The following is a 19591-nucleotide window of genomic DNA, read 5'->3' as shown; positions in this document are numbered from 1 at the left end:
TTTTAAAAATTAGAAATTTATTTATTCTGTTACATTTTAATTAATCTAGTCTATATTTTTTCATTTATTCTGAAAATGCGGAATGGCATCTTTATACATTTCTGAAATTGACGCTCCTTGCCCTATGAATTTACTTTATATTTTGTACTTGCTTATATAAGTACATGTTTCTTCTAATGGAATGTAAGCACCTGGAGAACAGAGATTGTTTTATTCTTGTGTTGTGTTCCCCAAACTTTGTGTAGTGTCTGGACCATAGTAATAAATGCTTGTTAATTGATTGACAGACTGATAATCCAGATTCAAAGAAATTCCTTAAAAATTAACATTGACATAGCATCTTAAAATTTTAAAAATATTTTATATTAATTTATTTGAATATTATAAAAATCCTGAAAAATATTTTTATTATGTTCATCCATAAAATGGAATTGAAAAAAGATTTAGTGACTTATCTATTGTCACACAGGTAATACTAGAGGCCAGATTTGAATTTCATTCTTCTTAGCTTCCAAATCTAGTATTCTAGTCATTATGCCATGTAGGAGAAGCAACATAGGTAGTAGATAGGAGTCAAGAAACCTTTGGTTTTACTTTGGCTTTCAGCATTTACTGGTTTTGTAATTCTTGACAAGTTATTCCATAAAATTAGCCTTATCTGTAACATGGGGGATATAATGCCTATATTATCTCCCTAATAAATTCACTGTGATAATGTATCAGATGCCTCATGAAATATGAGATAATTCAGTTGAGATAAAGGAGTAAAAACACATTAAATCTAGAGGTAAATATTGATTATAATGATAATCATAATAATTGTTATTACGTAGCTCTATATACTTCATGCTAACAGTATATATAAATGCAACATATTTGCAAAAAATTACAAAGGCTTCCATGTATTTGCTGAAGGAAAGGTAATGGAAACAAAAATAGGGTAGTAAAGAGTGAAAAAGTACTGTGCAAAGTAGCACTCTCTCCCCCTTCATACAACCTATTTGATGTTGATTGCAGGAATTATAATTCAGTAGTTGACTTTGGGGAGTTGTATTTTCTTCTCAGCATTCTAGATAAATGAGATATATTCTGAAGGAAACAAGAATAGAAGGAAATGAGACATCTAGCAACTAAGGTATGAAATAAAAGTTCAATGGTTCTTCTCCATCCCCTAATATATTATAGAAATTCACTTTTAACTTGGAGCCAAGTAGTTTCGATATAGATTACCCTAAATTTTACAAACTTGAAAAACTCCTTATATATTTATCTATAGTAATCACAGAGTCCTTTTTTTTTTTTTTAATAATTATTAGATTTTAATTAGGAAATGTATTCATTCTCTTTCTTCTCAATCACTACAAAATACAGAAAATTTTAAAAATATTTTTTTTCCTAGGGAAAGCTAATTTATAGAACATGGGATATTTGCCAAATAAATCATACAGCCAAGGCTTTATTATGTCTCCAACTGTGTGCCCAATTGAAAAAGACCAGATCCTTTTATAGTATAAAAAGCCATAGATTTTTTTCCAAGTGTGTTTTGAAGTCAGATTACATTGAAGATTGTCTGTAGAATCATTGCAAATTAGAATGGTTCATGTAATAGGGATTTGCTTTAAAACAATTTGGGACACTACTTCTTACATTCCTGGGGGCAAATACATATATGAAATCTGAAGCATTTATGTGTGTAGGGTCCAAAGCAGGAGAAAGTGCCTGTTGTTAAAAATTGTCACAGCTTGTCAGATTGTGGCTACTGTCTGAAACAGACATTTGCTGGCAAGACTGAGAATGCTGTCATGAATTGAGTTTAGAAATTTTCCTTTTAAAAATGCAAATGTAAGAAACTTTTTCACTGGAGAACAAAAATGCCATATTTGATTTTTTTTTTCATTTTGTGATGTGAAAGTAATTTTCTTTTGAAGTTATTTTAAAATGGAAATCAATGACTTCTTCATTTTCTAAATGAATATATAAGAGGCTCGTATTTTCATTAGTCTGCTATTGATTACAGTAAATATATTATTTTGGTTACAGGCATTATGAATTATATGGTACATGAGAAGTTTATAGCTAGTTAGTTTTTTGTTTTTTTTTTTTTTGGTCTGGTTCAGATCTGTGATAGTTTATCCAAATCAGCAACTCCCCTTCAATGATACCTATCAACAATGTTTCTATCACTTCATTCATTTATTCAAAAAATAATTTTTTAAAATACTGGCCCTGTATCTAGTACTCTTCGAGGTTGTGGAGACATGAAGAGAAAAATGTCAGTATCTCTATCATCAAGGAGATTATTCATTGCCAAGAGGATGGAGAATTTAGTGCTTTGCCCATGGGCAGTCAGCTACTGTATGGAGCATAGAATACTAGTCTTCTTGTCAGAAAAATCCATGTTTAAATCCTAGCTCAGGCACTTATTAGCTCTTTGACCTTGGTACACGACCCTTAAGTTCTTTCCGCCTCCTTTTCCTCATTTGTAACATGGCAATAATAGTAACACCTGTCTACAGAATTTGAGAATCAAATGAAACAATGCAAGTAAAATATTTGGCAAACCTTAATTATCCATATATAAATGATTTGTCATCATATTGGTGAAGGTGATTGGTGATGATTAGGATGTATTGGGACAAGATTTGAATCCATATCCACTCTTTGTCTGACCTCATGCTACTTTTTCATCTTCATAGTAACCTGTTGTTATGCTCACCTTTGGGGTGGGAAGGTGTAAATATTTATGTGAATGAACACATATCTTGCTTCCTCAGCTATTTCTTTTTTTTCTTTTTCTTTTTTTTTTTTTTTTTCTGACATGCCTTTTCAGTGAAATGAATTTAAAAGCAGCTTGGTCTGTGAAAATTCTGTTCAGTTAAATAGAACTGTCTATGCTAGTCATTTGCTAAATGATGTATACTATATAAAAATAATCCTCTTAAATAGTATAGAGGATTGACACATGTTAATATTAATGTTAAAAACACTGGATTACTATAATCATTGACTATTTTTGTCTTGAGAGCCTAACCTATTCCAATGATTGACTACTCTTTTTTTTTTTTTTTTTTTTAGCCAGTACCAAATGGTTTTGCTAACTGGTACTTTATGATATAATTTTAGGTCTGGCATGGCTAGGTCACCTTCATTGGCATTTTTTCCCCATTAATTCCCATGAAATTCTTGACCTTTTGTTCTTTCAAATGAACTGTTATTATTTTTTCTAGGTCTGTAAAATAATTTCTTGGGAGTTTGATTGGTATGGCACTAAATAAATTAATTTAGGTAGTATTGTCATTTTCATGATATTCACTTGGTCTACCCATGTGAGTGCTTGATATTTTTTCCAACTGATTAAGTCTGACGTTATTTGTGTGAAAAGTGTTTTGTAGTTGTATTTGTATAATTCCCGACTTTTCCTTGGCAGATAGATTCTCAAATATTTTATACTATCAACAGTTATTTTGAATGGAATTTCTTTTTGTATCTCTTGGTGCTGAACTTTATTGGTAATATATAAAAATGCTGATGATTTACGTGATTTACTTTGTGTCCTGCAACTTTGCTAAAGTTGTGAGTAGTTTCTAGTAGTTTTTTAGTTGATTCTCTAGGTTTCTCTAAGTATGCCATCATATCATCTGCAAAGAATGATAATTTGGTTTCCTCATTAGCTACTCTAATTCCTTTAATCTCTTTTTCTTCTCTTATTGCCAAAGTTAGTATTTCTAATACAATATTGAATAGTAATGATGATAGTGGGCAGCTTTGTTTCACTCCTGATCTTATTGGGAATGGTTCTAGTTTGTCCCCATTACATATGATGCTTGCTGATGGTTTTAAATAAATGCTACTGATCATTTTAAGGAAAAATCCATTTATTCCTATATTCTCTAGTGTTTTAAATAGTAATGGGTGTTGGATTTTATCAAATGCTTTTTCTGCATCTATTGAGATATTCATATGTTTTTTGTTAGTTTGGTTATTGATATAGTTGATTATGCAGATAGTTTTCCTAATATTGAACCAGCCCTTCATTACTGGTATAAATCTTACTTGGTTATAGTGTACTATCCTGGGGATGACTTTCTGTAATCTCATTGCTAACATTTTATTTAAGATTTTTGTATTATCATAATTCTCATGCAGGCCTTCAGCATTTCATGCCTGGATTATAGCAACAATCTGCTCAAGTCTTTTTTCCTCCCTCCAATCCATCCTCTATTCAGTCTCCAAATTGATTTTCCTAAAGCATAGGTCTGACTATGCCATCTATCTACACAATAAAGCCCAATGACCTCCAGGATCAATTAAAAGATCCTCTGATGTTCAAAATTCTTCATAATGGTACTACTTATGATTTCCAGTCTTCTTATATCTGACCTCCTGCAATGTAGTTTAAGTCAACTGACACTGCATATCTTGCTGTTCTACGAAAAAAGACACTCCATTTTTTGACTAAACATTCTTTGCTAAAAGAAAAATGGTAACTCCACAGAGTTTACCAACAATGTAGTTAATCCTTCTCTAAAAAGGCAGCATTAAATTCCATCAAAAGTAAAGTACAAGTGAAACTCAGAGAGATGCAACATTTTTGACTCAGTAAGAAGGCAAATGAAATTTAATTTTATACCGATAGTTGTTATGGGCCAGAACTCTGACCTTGAAACAAAGGATTCTTACAAGGTGCTAAGTTAGTGGAATTGATAGAGATAATCGTTGTTTAGAATGGTACTTAACAGTTCTGTAGTTCAGTACATGTACTTAGTACTTAATATAGTTCCACAAGATTCACACCTATGATAAGAGAGCATATAAGCTCAGACAAACTCATCCAGAATCAGAACTAGGGAAGACAGAGAAGTGGTGGCAGGCTCTCCTCCTTTATTCTCCACTGAAACCAAGACATCGGAAGGCTCTCCAGAAAACTGCTCATCCTCAGGAAGGAGATAATAAAGGATCTGGACTTAAGAAAACTAACTAGGCTGCAGGAAAGAAGACAAGACTTTGAAAGAGACAATAAAGGATTTGGACTTTAACACCTGACTGCACTTGTGATTAAAGAACTGAAACAAAGGCTGCTCCCAGAGACCCCAAGAAAACTCAACAGAGAATAATACATTTTATATTACAGATAGTAATAATTTAGGGTTGCCCTGAAGGCAATTTATGGGCCAACAACCTAGGGTGCATCTTAACTACTCAACAATGAGTAGTACCTAGCATTAGTAATGTTTAGTGGTGAGGACATGGTCTTAGAGGGATATGCTGAACACTTCCATAGTATTCTCAGCAGACTATCATCAGTCAGTGCTGAATTCACTGATTACATATTTCAGGTTAAATTCTATCCTATATAGCTGAACTTCCAACTGGCAAAGAAATTTTGTATGCCATTAGGCTCTTCTCTTGTGGTAAAGTACCTGGTGTTGATTCAATTCCAGCTAATATTTTCAAGGCAGAGGGTCCACTGTTCATACAAAAGCTGACTGAAATGTTCTGGATTATGTGAATTGAAGTTGTTATCCCTCAGGAGTTCAAGAATGCTTTCATTGTCTGTTTTTATAAAGGAAATCAGCTTGTAATAATTGTAGGTAGGGAGGAGGAGCAGGTGCAGGAAGGGACTCTCAGTTATAGATGATAAGATTTTTGGCCAGAGTCCTTTATAGACTGATGTTTCACCTGGAAGATTGTCATCTACCTGAGAGCCAATGTGGCTTCAGAAAACACCAAGAAACAGTAGGTGTGGTGTTTGCTGCTTGATAACTATATTCAGAATGAACAATAACCACAAATACTTGGGTATTAGGGATAGGGATTAGACCTGTAATTTTTATGGTATACTTACCTCAGTGAGGAAACTCCTTCTACCATTGCAAATCAGTACTATAAATTATAGTCTTAGAATTCCTTGTGATATATCCATGATCATATATGACTACTGTGGGGTCAGAAGTAGGTCCAGTATCTTTTGGCTATTCCCAGCCTAAATTTTATCACAATTGTTTCCCTTACAAGGATAATAATAATTTACAAAAAGGCTTTTCTCATACCATCTTTGTTCAAGATTGATGAGGGGGCTTTTATCCTGACAACCTTTTGAGAAGCAATGCAAGTGTTTTACAGATGAGGAAACTGAGACTTAAAGAGACTAAGTCTTGCCCAAAATCATACAAATATAAATGTTTGTTCTGGGAGTTGATCCCGTATCTTCTGACTCCACATGTAATATTTTCATAATCGTCACTTCCAAATTTACAAGTTCTTACAGTTCTTCCTCAAGGCCTAGGCATCCCTCCCTAAAAAGAAAAACAAACATCAACACCAAACAATTGCATCTTGCCCATCCCTCCCCTCCTCCTTCTCTTCCTCCTCTTTTTTCTCCTTTAACCTTTCTTCTTCCTTGTCCTCCCACCTTCGAAGGGCAAAGTAAAAGAGGAATATAGGCAGGTCAAGCCAAGCTCTAAATTATTGCTTCAGCTTTCCATTTTTCTGTCTCACTTTAACAAGTTTTGTTCTGTTTTTCTAACATATTTCTGGGCTTCCTGATAACTTGGTGTGCTAGTGTAGATACAGGTATTTGTATACTTATTGTGGGTTTGGAGCTGTTTTCTCTTAAATTAACAGAGACAATGCATTGGGTTGTAATACTGTTCTTTGGCTTTAATCATTTGGTTACTACCATTTTCCTCAGACTACTCCCACCAGAATAAATGATTTTCTCAAATTCCTTGCATAATACAGTCTCTTCACCTTTCTTGAATGAGCTGTTATGTTGTTATTATTGTTGTAATATCATTTTTCAGTTGTGTCTACCTGTTTGTGACCCCATTTGGGGTTTTCTTGGCCAAGATACTGGAGTGCTTGTCATTTCCTTCTCCAGTTCATTTTACAAATGAGGAAACTGAGGCAAACAGGGGTAAGTGACTTGCCCAGGATCCTATGGTCAGTAAGTGTCTGAAGTCAAATCTGAATTAAGATCTTCCTGATGCCAGATCCAGTATGCTGTTCACTGTGCCACTTAGCTACCTGAATGTATTGTTTAATTATCTTTTTTCTCCTTTCTCCTTTTTATTTTTTCCTTTGGCCTGTGTTTATTGAATTTTTGCATACTGTTATTTTTTTTCCTTTCTGGTTATATACTGTTTATCTCATCTTCTGAGAATTATACTAATTTTTTTCATGATGAAGGTATATTTTTGGGACCCTAAAATAATACAAAAATCTTATATTAGTGTGATTATCATATAAAGTATAAGTATCACAGGAGCCTGTCATCAGACATCAATTTACTATGATTACTGTCAAGTTAAGCAAAATTATTATTACAGTCTAAGAAATTACCATTTTCTCTCATAGCAGCTTCTAAATAGTAATGATGTATTTTTGGCAACTACTTGTTAAGTATTTGACGTTAATGATTTTTATCAGTCATTTGATTCATTTGACTAGTACCAAGTAATCACGACAGGCTGTGTAATGGAGTAAAACGTGGCCATTGCCTATTAGTTCTTCAGAGTGATAGTTGCAGTTTGAGCATTAGAATATTATTAACTTGGAAAGTCATCACATCTTCAGTAACTGAGTCATTTTGGAAATAACACACTCTCACCAGGCATCATTAGTTGCACAAAGATTGATTCTCCAGAGAAATAAGCAAATGGATGCCAAGAGGAGCAAGAGCATTTTAAAATCTAAGTTCTCCTCATGATGAAACTATAAAATCACTTAGCTCTTTGCTGCAATTTTCGAGATACATATTTGTTGATAATATTTGGTAAATATTTAAAGAGCCAACCTGACAGCATTTAGAAAGTTGGCTTTTGTAGGTTGAAAGATCTGAATTCAGATTTCCTGCAAACCTCTTACCCTTTCATTGTCTAAAACTGGAGGTTGAAGAATAGTTCTTAAACTGTATTTTTTCCATCCATTCATGGCAGGAATCTTACTTCTGACAGGTATTTATCTTATTGTTGCTTGTGGATCATATAACTTTTAATGAAATTCAATGTTATTTTATTTTATTTTTTTTAATTTAATTTTTATTTTATTTTATAATTATAACTTTTTTTTTTGACAGTACATATGCATGGGTAATTTTTTTACAACATTATCCCTTGCACTTACTTCTATTCAGATTTTTTCCCTTCTTCCCCCAACCCCCTCCCCCAGATGGCAGGCAGTCTTATACATGTTAAATATATTACAATATATTTTAAATACAATATATGTGTGTAGAACCGAATTTCTTGTTGCACAGGAAGAATTGGATTCAGAAGGTAAAAATAACAGTTTACACTCATTTCCCAGTGTTCCTTTTCTGGATGTAGCTGATTTTGTCCATCATTAATCAATTGGAATTGGATTAGCTCCTCTCTATGTTGAAGATATCCACTTCCATCAGCATACATCCTCGTACAGTATCATTGTTGAAGTGTATAATGATCTTCTGGTTCTGCTTGTTTCACTTAGCATCAGTTGATGTAAGTCTCTGCAAGCCTCTCTGTATTTCTCCTGTTGGTCATTTCTTACAGAACAATAATATTCCATAACATTCATATACCATAATTTACCCAACCATTCTCCAATTGATGGGCATCCATTCATTTTTCAGTTTCTAAACACTACAAAAAGGCTGCCACAAACATTTTGGCACATACAGGACCCTTTCCCTTCTTTAGTATTTCCTTGGGATATAATCCCAGTAGTAGCGCTGCTGGGTCAAAGGGTATGCACATTTTGATAACTTTTTGGGCATAATTCCAGATTGCTCTCCAGAATGGTTGGATTCTTTCACAACTCCACCAACAATGCATCAGTGTCCCACTTTTCCCATAGCCCCTCCAACATTCATCGTTATTTGTTCCTGTCATCTTAGCCAATCTGACAGGTGTGTAATGATATCTCAGAGTTGTCTTAATTTGCATTTCTCTGATCAATAGTGATTTGGAACACTCTTTCATATGAGTGGAAATAGTTTTAATTTCATCATCTGAAAATTGTCTGTTCATATCCTTTGACCATTTATCAATTGGAGAATGGCTTGATTTCTTATAAATTAAAGTCAATTCTCTGTATATTTTGGAAATGAGGCCTTTATCAGGACCTTTAACTGTAAAAATGTTTTCCCAATTTGTTACTTCCCTTCTAATCTTGTTTGCATTAGTTTTGTTTGTGCAGAAACTTTTTAATTTGGTATAATCAAAATTTTCTATTTTGTGATCAATAATGGTCTCTAGTTCTCCCTTGGACACAAACTCCTTCCTCCTCCAGAAGTCTAAGAGGTAAACCATCCCATGTTCCTCCAATTTATTTATGATTTCGTTCTTTATGCCTAAATCTTGGATCCATTTTGATCTAATCTTAGTATGTGGTGTTAAATGTGGGTCCATGCCTAGTTTCTGCCATACTAATTTCCAGTTTTCCCAGCAGTTGTTGTCAGATAATGAATTCTTATCCCAATATTTGGGATCTTTGGATTTGTCAAACACTAGATTGCTATTTTTATTCACTATCTTGCCCTGTGAACCTAACCTATGCCACTGATCAACTAGTCTATTTCTTAGCCAATACCAAATGGTTTTGGTGACTGTTGCTTTATAATATAGTTCTAGATCAGGTACAGCCAGACCACCTTCACTTAATTTTTTTTTCATTACTTCCCCTGAGATTCTCGACCTTTTGTTGTTCCATATGAATTCTGTTGTTATTTTTTCTAGGTTATTTAAATAGTTTCTTGGAAGTCTGATTGGTATAGCACTAAATAAATAGATTAGTTTAGGGAGTATTGTCATCTTAATTATATTCCCTCAGCCTATCCAAGAGCACTGAATGTCTTTCCAATTATTTAAATCTGACTTTATTTTTGTGGCAAGTGTTTTGTAATTTTGCTCATATAATTCCTGACTCTCCTTTGGTAGATATATTCCCAAATATTTTATACTATCGACCGTTATTTTGAATGGAATTTCTCTTTTTATCTCTTGCTGTTGGATTGTGTTGTTAATGTATAAAAATGCTGAGGATTTATGTGGATTTATTTTGTCTCCTGCAACTTTACTAAAATTCTGAATTATTTCTATTAGCTTTTTAGCAGAGTCTTTGGGGTTCTCTAAGTATACCATCATGTCATCTGCGAAAAGTGATAAAATTTGATTTCCTTATTTCCTACTCTAATTCGTTGAATCTCTTTCTCGGCTCTTATTGCCGAGGCTAGAGTTTCTAGTACTATATTGAAAAGTAATGGTGATAGTGGGCAACCTTGTTTCACTCCTGATCTTATAGGGAAAGGGTCGAGTTTATCGCCATTACATATGATGTTTACTGAAGGTTTTAAATATATGCTCCTTATTATTTTAAGGAATAGTCCATTTTTTTTAAGCATGCAAATTTGCTTTTGTCTTTAATAAATGGTAAAAGTATACATATACCAAAAAACTTTTTAAAAATAAATTTTTCTTTTTTTTTTTTTTTATTATTTTATTCATTTTTCCAAATTATCCCCTCCCTCCCTCCACTCCCTCCCCCCGATGGCAGGTAATCCCATATATTTTACATGTGTTACAATATAACCTAGATACAATATATGTGTGTAAATACCATTTTCTTGTTGCACATTAATTATTAGCTTCCGAAGGTATAAGTAACCTGGATAGATAGTCAGTAGTGCTAACAATCTACATTCGCTTCCCAGTGTTCCTTTTCTGGGTATAGTTATTTCTGTCCATCATTGATCAACTGGAAGTGAGTTGGATCTTCTTTATGTTGAAGATTTCCACTTCCATCAGAATACATCCTCATACAGTATTGTTGTTGAAGTGTATAGTGATCTTCTGGTTCTGCTCATTTCACTCGGCAACAGTTGATGTAAGTCTCTCCAAGCCTCTCTGTATTCCTCCTGCTGGTCATTTCTTACAGAGCAATAATATTCCATAACCTTCATATACCACAATTTACCCAACCGTTCTCCAATTGATGGACATCCATTCAACTTCCAGTTTCTAGCTACAACAAAAAGAGCTGCCACAAACATTTTGGCACATACAGGACCCTTTCCCTTCTTTAATATTTCCTTGGGATATAAGCCCAGTAGTAGTATGGCTGGGTCAAAGGGTATGCACAGTTTGACAACTTTTTGGGCATAGTTCCAAATTGCTCTCCAGAATGGCTGGATACTTTCACAACTCCACCAACAATGTATCAGTGTCCCAGTTTTCCCACATCCCCTCCAACATTCATCATTATTTGTTCCTGTCATTTTAGCCAATCTGACAGGTGTGTAGTGGTATCTCAGAGTTGTCTTAATTTGCATTTCACTGATCAGTAGTGATTTGGAACACTCTTTCATATGAGTGGAAATAGTTTCAATTTCATCATCTGAGAATTGTCTGTTCATATCCCTTGACCATTTATCAATTGGAGAATGGTTTGTTTTCCTATAAATCAGGGTCAGTTCTCTATATATTTTGGAAATGAGACCTTTGTCAGAACCTTTACTTTAAAAAATATTTTCCCAATTTGTTACTTCCCTTCTAATCTTGTTTGCATTAGTATTGTTTGTACAGAAACTTTTTAGTTTGTTGTAATCAAAATCTTCTATTTTGTGATCAATAATGATCTGTAATTCTCCTCTGGTCATAAATTCCTTCTTCCTCCACAGGTCTGAGAGGTACACTATTCTCTGTTCCTCTAATCTATTTATGATCTCATTCTTTATGCCTAAATCATGGACCCATTTTGATCTTATCTTGGTATATGGTGTTAAGTGTGGGTCCATATCTAATTTCTGCCATACTAATTTCCAGTTTTCCCAACAGTTTCTTCCAAATAATGAATTTTTGTCCCTAATGTTGGTATCTTTGGGTTTGTCAAAGATTAGATTGCTATAGATGTACCCTTTTTTGTCCTTTGTATCTAACCTGTTCCACTGATCTACCATTCTATTTCTTAGCCAGTACCAAATGGTTTTGGTGACTGCTGCTATATAATATAGCTTTAGATCAGGTACACTTAGACCACCTTCCTCTGACTTTTTTTTCATTAGTTCCCTTGCAATTCTCGATCTTTTATTCTTCCATATGCATTTTGTTGTTATTTTTTCTAGGTCATTAAAATAGTTTCTTGGGAGTCTGATTGGTATAGCACTAAAAAAATAGATTAGTTTGGGGAGTATTGTCATCTTTATTATATTTGCTCGGCCTATCCAAGAGCACTGAATGTCTTTCCAATTATTTAAATCTGACTTTATTTTTGTGGCAAGTGTTTTGTAATTTTTCTCATATAATTCCTGACTATTCTTTGGTAGATGGATTCCCAAATACTTTATACTCTCAACATTTGTTTGGAATGGAATTTCTCTTTGTATCTCTTGCTGTTGCATTTTGTTGGTGATATATAAGAATGCTGAGGATTTATGTGGATTTATTTTGTATCCTGCCACTTTGCTAAAATTCTGAATTATTTCTAATAACTTTTTAGCAGAGTCTTTGGGGTTCTCTTAGTATACCATCATGTCATCTGCAAAAAGCGATAGTTTGATTTCTTCATTTCTTACTCTAATTCCTTGAATCTCTTTCTTGGCTCTTATTGCCGAGGCTAGCGTTTCTAGTACTATATTGAATAGTAATGGTGATAGTGTGCAACCTTGTTTCACTCCTGATCTTACTGCGAAAGGTTGCAGTTTATTTCTATTGCATATTATGCTTACTGAAGGTCTTAAATATATGCTCCTGATTATTCTAAGGAATAATCCATTTATTCCTATACTCCCAAGAGTTTTTAGTAGGAATGGATGTTGGATTTTGTCACATGCTTTTTCTGCATCTATTGAGATGATTATATGGTTTTTATTAATTTGATTATTAATATAGTCAATTATACTAATAGTTTTCCTAATATTAAACCAGCCCTGCAGGGAAAAGTCCATTTATTCCTATACTCTCAAGCGTTTTTAGTAGGAATGGATGTTGGATTTTATCAAATGCTTTTTCTGCATCTATTGAGATGATCATATGGTTTTTATTAATTTGATTATTAATATGGTCAATTATACTAATAGTTTTCCTAATATTAAACCAGCCCTGCATTCCTGGTATAAATCCCACTTGGTCAAAGTGTATTATCCTGGGGATGATTTTCTGAAGTCTATTTGCTAATATCTTATTTAAGATTTTAGCATCAATATTCATTAAGGAAATTAGTTTATAGTTTTCTTTCTCAGTTTTCGATCTACTTGGTTTAGGTATCAGTACCATCTCTGTGTCATAGAAGGAATTTGGTAGGACTCCTTCGATCCCTATTTTTTCAAATAGTTTACATAGCATTGGAGTTAGTTGCTCTTTAAATGTTTGGTAGAATTCACATGTAAATCCATCTGGTCCTGGGGACTTTTTCTTAGGAAGTTGGTTAATAGCTTGGTCTATTTCTTTTTCTGAGATGGGACTATTTAGACTACTTACTTCTTCCTCTGTTAATCTGGGCAAGCTATATTTTTGAAGGTATTCTTCCATTTCATTTAAGTTATCGAATTTATCGGCATAAAGTTGAGCAAAGTAGCTCCTAACTATTGTTCTAATTTCCTCTTCATTAGTGGTGAGTTCACCCTTTTCATTTTCAAGACTTACAATTTGCTTTTTCTCTTTCCTTTTTTTAATCAGGTTTACTAAGGGTTTGTCTATTTTTTTGATTTTTTCATAGAACCAACTCTTAGTTTTATTAATTAATTCAATAGTTTTTTTACTTTCAATTTTATTAATCTCACCTTTTATTTTTTGAATTTCAAGTTTTGTGTTTGTCTGGGGGTTTTTAATTTGTTCCTTTTCTAGCAATTTTAGTTGTAAGCCCAATTCATTGGCCCTCTCTTTCTCTCTTTTATGCAAGTAGGCCTTTAGAGATATAAAACTTCCCCTTATTACTGCTTTGGCTGTATCCCACACATTTTGGTATGATGTCTCATTATTGTCATTTTCTTGGGTGAAGTTACTAATTATGTGTATGATTTGCTGTTTTACCCAATCATTCTTTAGTATAAGATTATTTAGTTTCCAATTATTTTTTGGTCTATTTTCCCCTGGCTTTTTATTAAATGTAATTTTGATTGCATTGTGGTCTGAAAAGGATGCATTTACTATTTCTGCCTTACTTCATTTGATTTTGAGGTTTTTATGCCCTAGTATATGATCAATTTTTGTATAGGTTCCATGAACTGCTGAGAAGAAAGTATATTCCTTTCTGTCTCTATTTATCTTTCGCCAAAGATCTATCATATCAAACTTTTCTAGTATTCTATTTACCTCTTTGACTTTTTTCTTATTTATTTTGTGGTTTGATTTATCTAATTCTGAGAGTGCAAGGTTGAGATCTCCCACTATTATAGTTTTGCTATCTATTTCCTCTTGCAGCTCTCTTAATTTCTCTTTTAAGAATTTAGATGCTGCACCACTTGGTGCATATATGTTTAATATTGATACTCCTTCATTATTGATGCTGCCCTTTAGCAGGATATAATACCCTTCCTTATCTCTTTTAAGTAGATCAATTTTTGTTTTTGCTTGATCTGAGATGAGGATGGCTACTCCTGCTTTTTTGGTTTTGCCTGAAGCATAATAGATTCTGCTCCACCCTTTTACTTTTAGTTTGAATGTCTCACCCTGTTTCAGGTGTGTTTCATGTAAACAACATATAGTAGGATTCTGACTTTTAATCCATTCTGCTAACTGCTTCCTCTTTATGAGGCAGTTTGCCCCATTCACATTTATGGTTAGAAGGACTAATTCTATATTGCTTGCCATCCTATTAACCCCTGCTTATGCTTTTCCCCTTTCCTTCCCTCTTACCCCCCTACCCAGTATTAAACTGTTGAACACAACACCACTTGCTTTTCACAGCCCTCCCTTTTTAGGATCCCTTCCCCACCTTAAAGATCCTCCCCTTATTTTACCCCTTTTCCTCAAAATTTCTGTATTCCCTTCTCCTTAGCTTACTCCTTCCCTTTCACTTTTCAATGAAGTGGAAGAAGTTTCACCATAAATCGAATATGTCTATTGATACACACTATGTTCATCTCCCTCCTTTCTTTCTCTCAGATATAATAGGTTACCTTTGCCTCTTCATGAGATGTAGTACTACCACTTTACATTTTATGATATAATTTCCTTTCCACCTCTAGTTTCTAAGACAAATTGTACATATGTTCTTTACATATTTTTTGGCAGAAGTATAGTTCTCAAGATTTCTTTTTACCTTTTTAGAAATCTCTTGAGTTCTGTATTTGAAGATCAAACCTTTTATGTAGATCTGGTTTTTTCATCAAAAATAGATGGAATTCATTTATTTCGTTAAATGTCCATCTTCTTCCCTGGAAAACGATGCTCATTCTTGCTGGGTAAGTTATTCTTGGCTGCATACCAAGTTCCTTAGCCTTTCGGAATATCATGTTCCAGGCCCTTCATTCTTTTAATGTGGACGCTGCTAGATCCTGGGTTATCCTTATTGTGGATCCTCCATATCTGAATTGCTTTTTTCTAGCAGCTTCCAATATCTTTTCCTTTGTCTGATGGTTCTTGAACTTGGCCACTATATTTCTTGGCGTTTTGATTTTAGGGTCCCTTTCAGTAGGTGATCGATGCATTTTTTCAATGTCTATTTTACCCTCTGTTTCCAGAACGTCTGGGCGGTTCTCTTTGATAATTTCCTTGAAAATGGTGTCCAAGCTCTTTTTTTCCTCACATTTTTCAGGGAGTCTGATTATTGTCAAATTGTCTCTCCTGGATCTGTTTTCCAGGTCTGTTGTCTTTCTGGTAAGGTACTTGACATTCTTTTCAATTGTTTCATTTCTCTGGTTTTGCTTGACTACCTCTTGGTTTCTCCTTGAGTCATTCATTTCTACTTTTTCCAGTCTAATTTTCAATGATGTATTTTCTTCACTCACTTTTTTAATATCTCTTTATAATTGTCCAATTGAGTTTTTATCTTCTATGGAATTTTTTTCCATTTTATCCATTTTATTTTTTAGAGAGCTGTTTTCTTTTTCCAGCTCACTAATCCTGTTTTCCTTGGAGTTGTTTATCTTTTCCAGCTCACTAATCTTGTTTCTCAATGATTTGATTTCTTTATCCACTCTGTCTTTGAATGCATGGGATGACTTCTCCAGGCTCTCTTGCCAAGCCTCCCTTTCCTTTTCCCATTTCTCTTCCAGCTCTCTTGTGAGAGCCTTTTTGATTTCCTCTATGAGATTCTTTTGTATTGAGGAGCAGCTCATATCCCTCTTAGGGGAGTCATCTGGGGACAGTCTGTTTTTAGTCTCCTCAGTGTTTGAAGTCTGCTCTCTCTCCATACAGAAGCTGTCAATGGTTAGAGCCCTTTTGAACTTTTTGTTCATTTTGTCAGAGTAGGAATCGAAGAAAACAAACTGACAAGAGAAACAATAGGTCTGTTTTGGGGGGGGATGGGGCTGGATCGTGTTAATGGGCTTCCTCTACAGACTGGGGGTAGGGCAGCAGAGAGCCACTAGCAGAACAGCAATGACTGTACTGAGTCTGCGCTCTGAGGCTCTGAGAACGCACTGAGTCAGTCCAGGTGAGGCTTGGGGGTGGCCGGGTTCTGAGAGACTCTGGCTTTCTGGGGTTTTAATCTTCACCTCCGGTGTTTACACCCTCTCCGCTGCTCCTAGCTTGCTGCCAAGACAGAGTATCCACTCTGGGGAAAAAGCCTTTTCTCAGAAACGGCAGAGATCGTACCCCTCCCCCTCTGGTCTGAGCTGTGTGAGCTGCCTGTCTCATTCTGGCTTGCCTGCCCTCAGTCTGCGTCCAGTCTGATTGACCCTCCCCCTGAGCAAACACAGTCCTTTTCTGGCGACTTTCAAGGATGTCTTCTCTTGGTGATAATTTGTGGATTTCTTTCTGGGTCAAGCATTAAGTCTGAAGCTTGTCATGAAGTAAGTTCTGAGAGAAAACGAGGAGCTCAAGCAGCTGTCTGCCTCACGCCGCCATCTTGGCAGGAAGTCCCTAATGTTATTTTAAAAAACCTAAAACTAGTTCTCTTTGAAGATGGATGCAATATAGAATAAGAAATTTCTGAATGACAAAGTAGAAACAGAGCAATTTTTGAGTTTAAAGTTGAGGATATTTTGAAAATGTAGATAGAGTGTAATGATAGCCAATGTGGTGCTTGAAAGTAGAACTTGATGACACATGGAAATTAAAAATAAAAATAAAAATCTGAGCCCAGAGTAAGATTCTAAAATTCTCTGAAATATTCTAGCACTTATGCCTATCATGGAATCTTTCATATAATGAAATGTAAAAACTTTGTTGAATAAATGAAAAGAAAGTGGTTTTAACATTTGATCAAGACAAAACAGCATGTATTCTGATGCTCTTAGGCAATGGCATTGTTTCTCTGTACCTTCAAATTTTGATGAAAATTTGTTAGAATTTACTTACAAAATGCAGGTTATTAACGTAACCATATTTCCAAAGTCAAATATAGGTTAAAATAATATTGAAATATGTTAAGCAAGAGGTAGATAATTAGTTGCTCTCATCATCATCATTAATTAATGCCTGGCATTTGTAAATTGATTCAAGATGCCAAATATTTAAATAGTTGGGGCTCTGATTAGGAAATTTAAATTAATCAATCAAATATTTATTGAGTACATACTTTGTACAAGACTTGCACTTGGTGCTATATCAGGGTATTAAAAAGTATAAATATTGTCCTTGCCTTGAGGGCAATTTAATTGGGGAGATGAAGAATATGCAAAAGCACATGAAAAGTTCAATAACAACATGAGACAACAATAAATATATGATCACATGACAGTGCCATGTACCCGTATAATACATGATCAGTAGATAAATGTGTTCATATGAGTGCTGAGGTTTCAAGGCAGGATGATATCATTATGGGCTATAAAGACATTAAAAGTATCTTAAAAGTCTTTGTCACATGTCCCAGAGTTAGAATAAAATATTATAATTTATTCCATTCAAATACTAAAGGAGCTGGCCTGTATCATCATCCTTTGGTAATGATTAAAGGAGGTGATATTTCCCTAGGCAAAATGATAAAATAGTCGTGAGCTTCTCTTTGTCACTCCCTTTACCTCTTTTCCCCAGGTACTCAGTACTTTATTGCTGCTCAGGATTCTTCCTAGATTCTACAAATTTACCTTACCTATGAATTCCTTGTAAGACTTACTGACTTATAGTGAATTAATTATGTCTCCCATGATTAAACTTTAAAAAAGTATAAAACTCAAAGGAATGAACTTCTAATGGTAAAATTTTAAGTTCCATATTTTATCTTGTTGGATCAAATACAAACTTCCTTGTATGATATAAAGTCCTTTACAGCTTGACTTCAAATTTCTATTCCAGGCTTACTTTATATTATTTCCTGATTCATGCACTAAACCATATTGGCCTGCTTGTTATTGCTCACATAAGACATTCGATCTCTAGATCTTTGCTCACACTGTCCCCTCATGGTTAGAATGTGTTCCCTTATCACATTTGCCTTTTAAAATTCTTGCAATACTTAAAGCAGGTCAAATGTTTTCTCCTACATCCAGTCTTTCCTGATTTCCCCAAAGTGCTAATACCTTTGCCATGAAAGATTCTTGTATTTTGGCAATATTTTGTGTATATTGAACCTAGCACAGTTATCTTATATGTACTTATGCATGCATCTTGACTGATTGACCTTGATCCTTAAGATAGTGTAAAATTCAGAGCAGAAGGATCTTTTTGGTTTTCTTCAGATTATGATATATAGGTATTGGTCTGCCTGGAAACTCTATTGCATTTAGGTCTACCATTTATTATGTAACCAGAAAATTTGTAAGCCACAGATAAGTTTGCATGGTCTGTACTGTAGAGGACTATTAGGATGGTATAGGGCTTTCAGTTCATGCTATGGGAATATCTGCTGAAGGAATTAGGAAGATGTTTAATCAATTAGTGGGTCATGAAGCATTTATTAAACATTAATTATGTATCAGGCTATATGCTAAGTACTGAGGCTACAAAGAAAGTAAGCAACAACTGTAAAAGAAACCCCAATAACATTAAAAAGCATAACAATGCAATACTTACTAAAGTGGTATACATTGTAATAGAGGAGCAATGTGTAAATTTCTAAGTTCATGTGATAGAAAGAAGAAAGAAAAAGCATAGATAGATAGATAGATAGATAGATAGATAGATAGATAGATAGATAGATAGATAGATACATAGATACATAGATACATAGATACATAGATACATAGATACATAGATACATAGATGATAGATGAAATGGGATAACTGGGTGAAGGCACCAAGAATGGTCTCCTACATTAAAACCTCCTTTATATTTATATGTTTGAGCTTAATCATGAAGGAAGTCAGATAGTAGAGCATTCCAGGCATGGATGATAGGCAATAGAAATCTACAAAGTCAAGAGATGGAATATTTTGTCTAATGAACTTTTAAAAAGTAGGACTATGGCAATGAATTTTAGAATTTATAGAGTGAAATGTGGTTTAAGAAGGCTAGAAATGTTTAGCCTGGAGGAGAAAAGACTTGAGGAAAAGAAGGACATAATAGTCAT

At 34.2% G+C, this 19591-nt stretch overlaps 1 protein-coding gene across 3 annotated transcripts in view; it reads left to right on the top strand.

The window, feature by feature from the left end:
• PRIM2 (DNA primase subunit 2) overlaps nt 1-19591 on the top strand; it is a 377081-nt gene that overhangs the window by 240675 nt on the left and 116815 nt on the right. The gene's annotated exons all lie outside the window — the stretch shown is intronic.

This window comes from Sminthopsis crassicaudata, chromosome 4 (genome assembly GCF_048593235.1).
Source record: "Sminthopsis crassicaudata isolate SCR6 chromosome 4, ASM4859323v1, whole genome shotgun sequence".
In the NCBI taxonomy this organism is placed as follows: Eukaryota; Metazoa; Chordata; class Mammalia; order Dasyuromorphia; family Dasyuridae; genus Sminthopsis; species Sminthopsis crassicaudata.
This window is presented reverse-complemented; position numbering and strand designations above follow the sequence as displayed.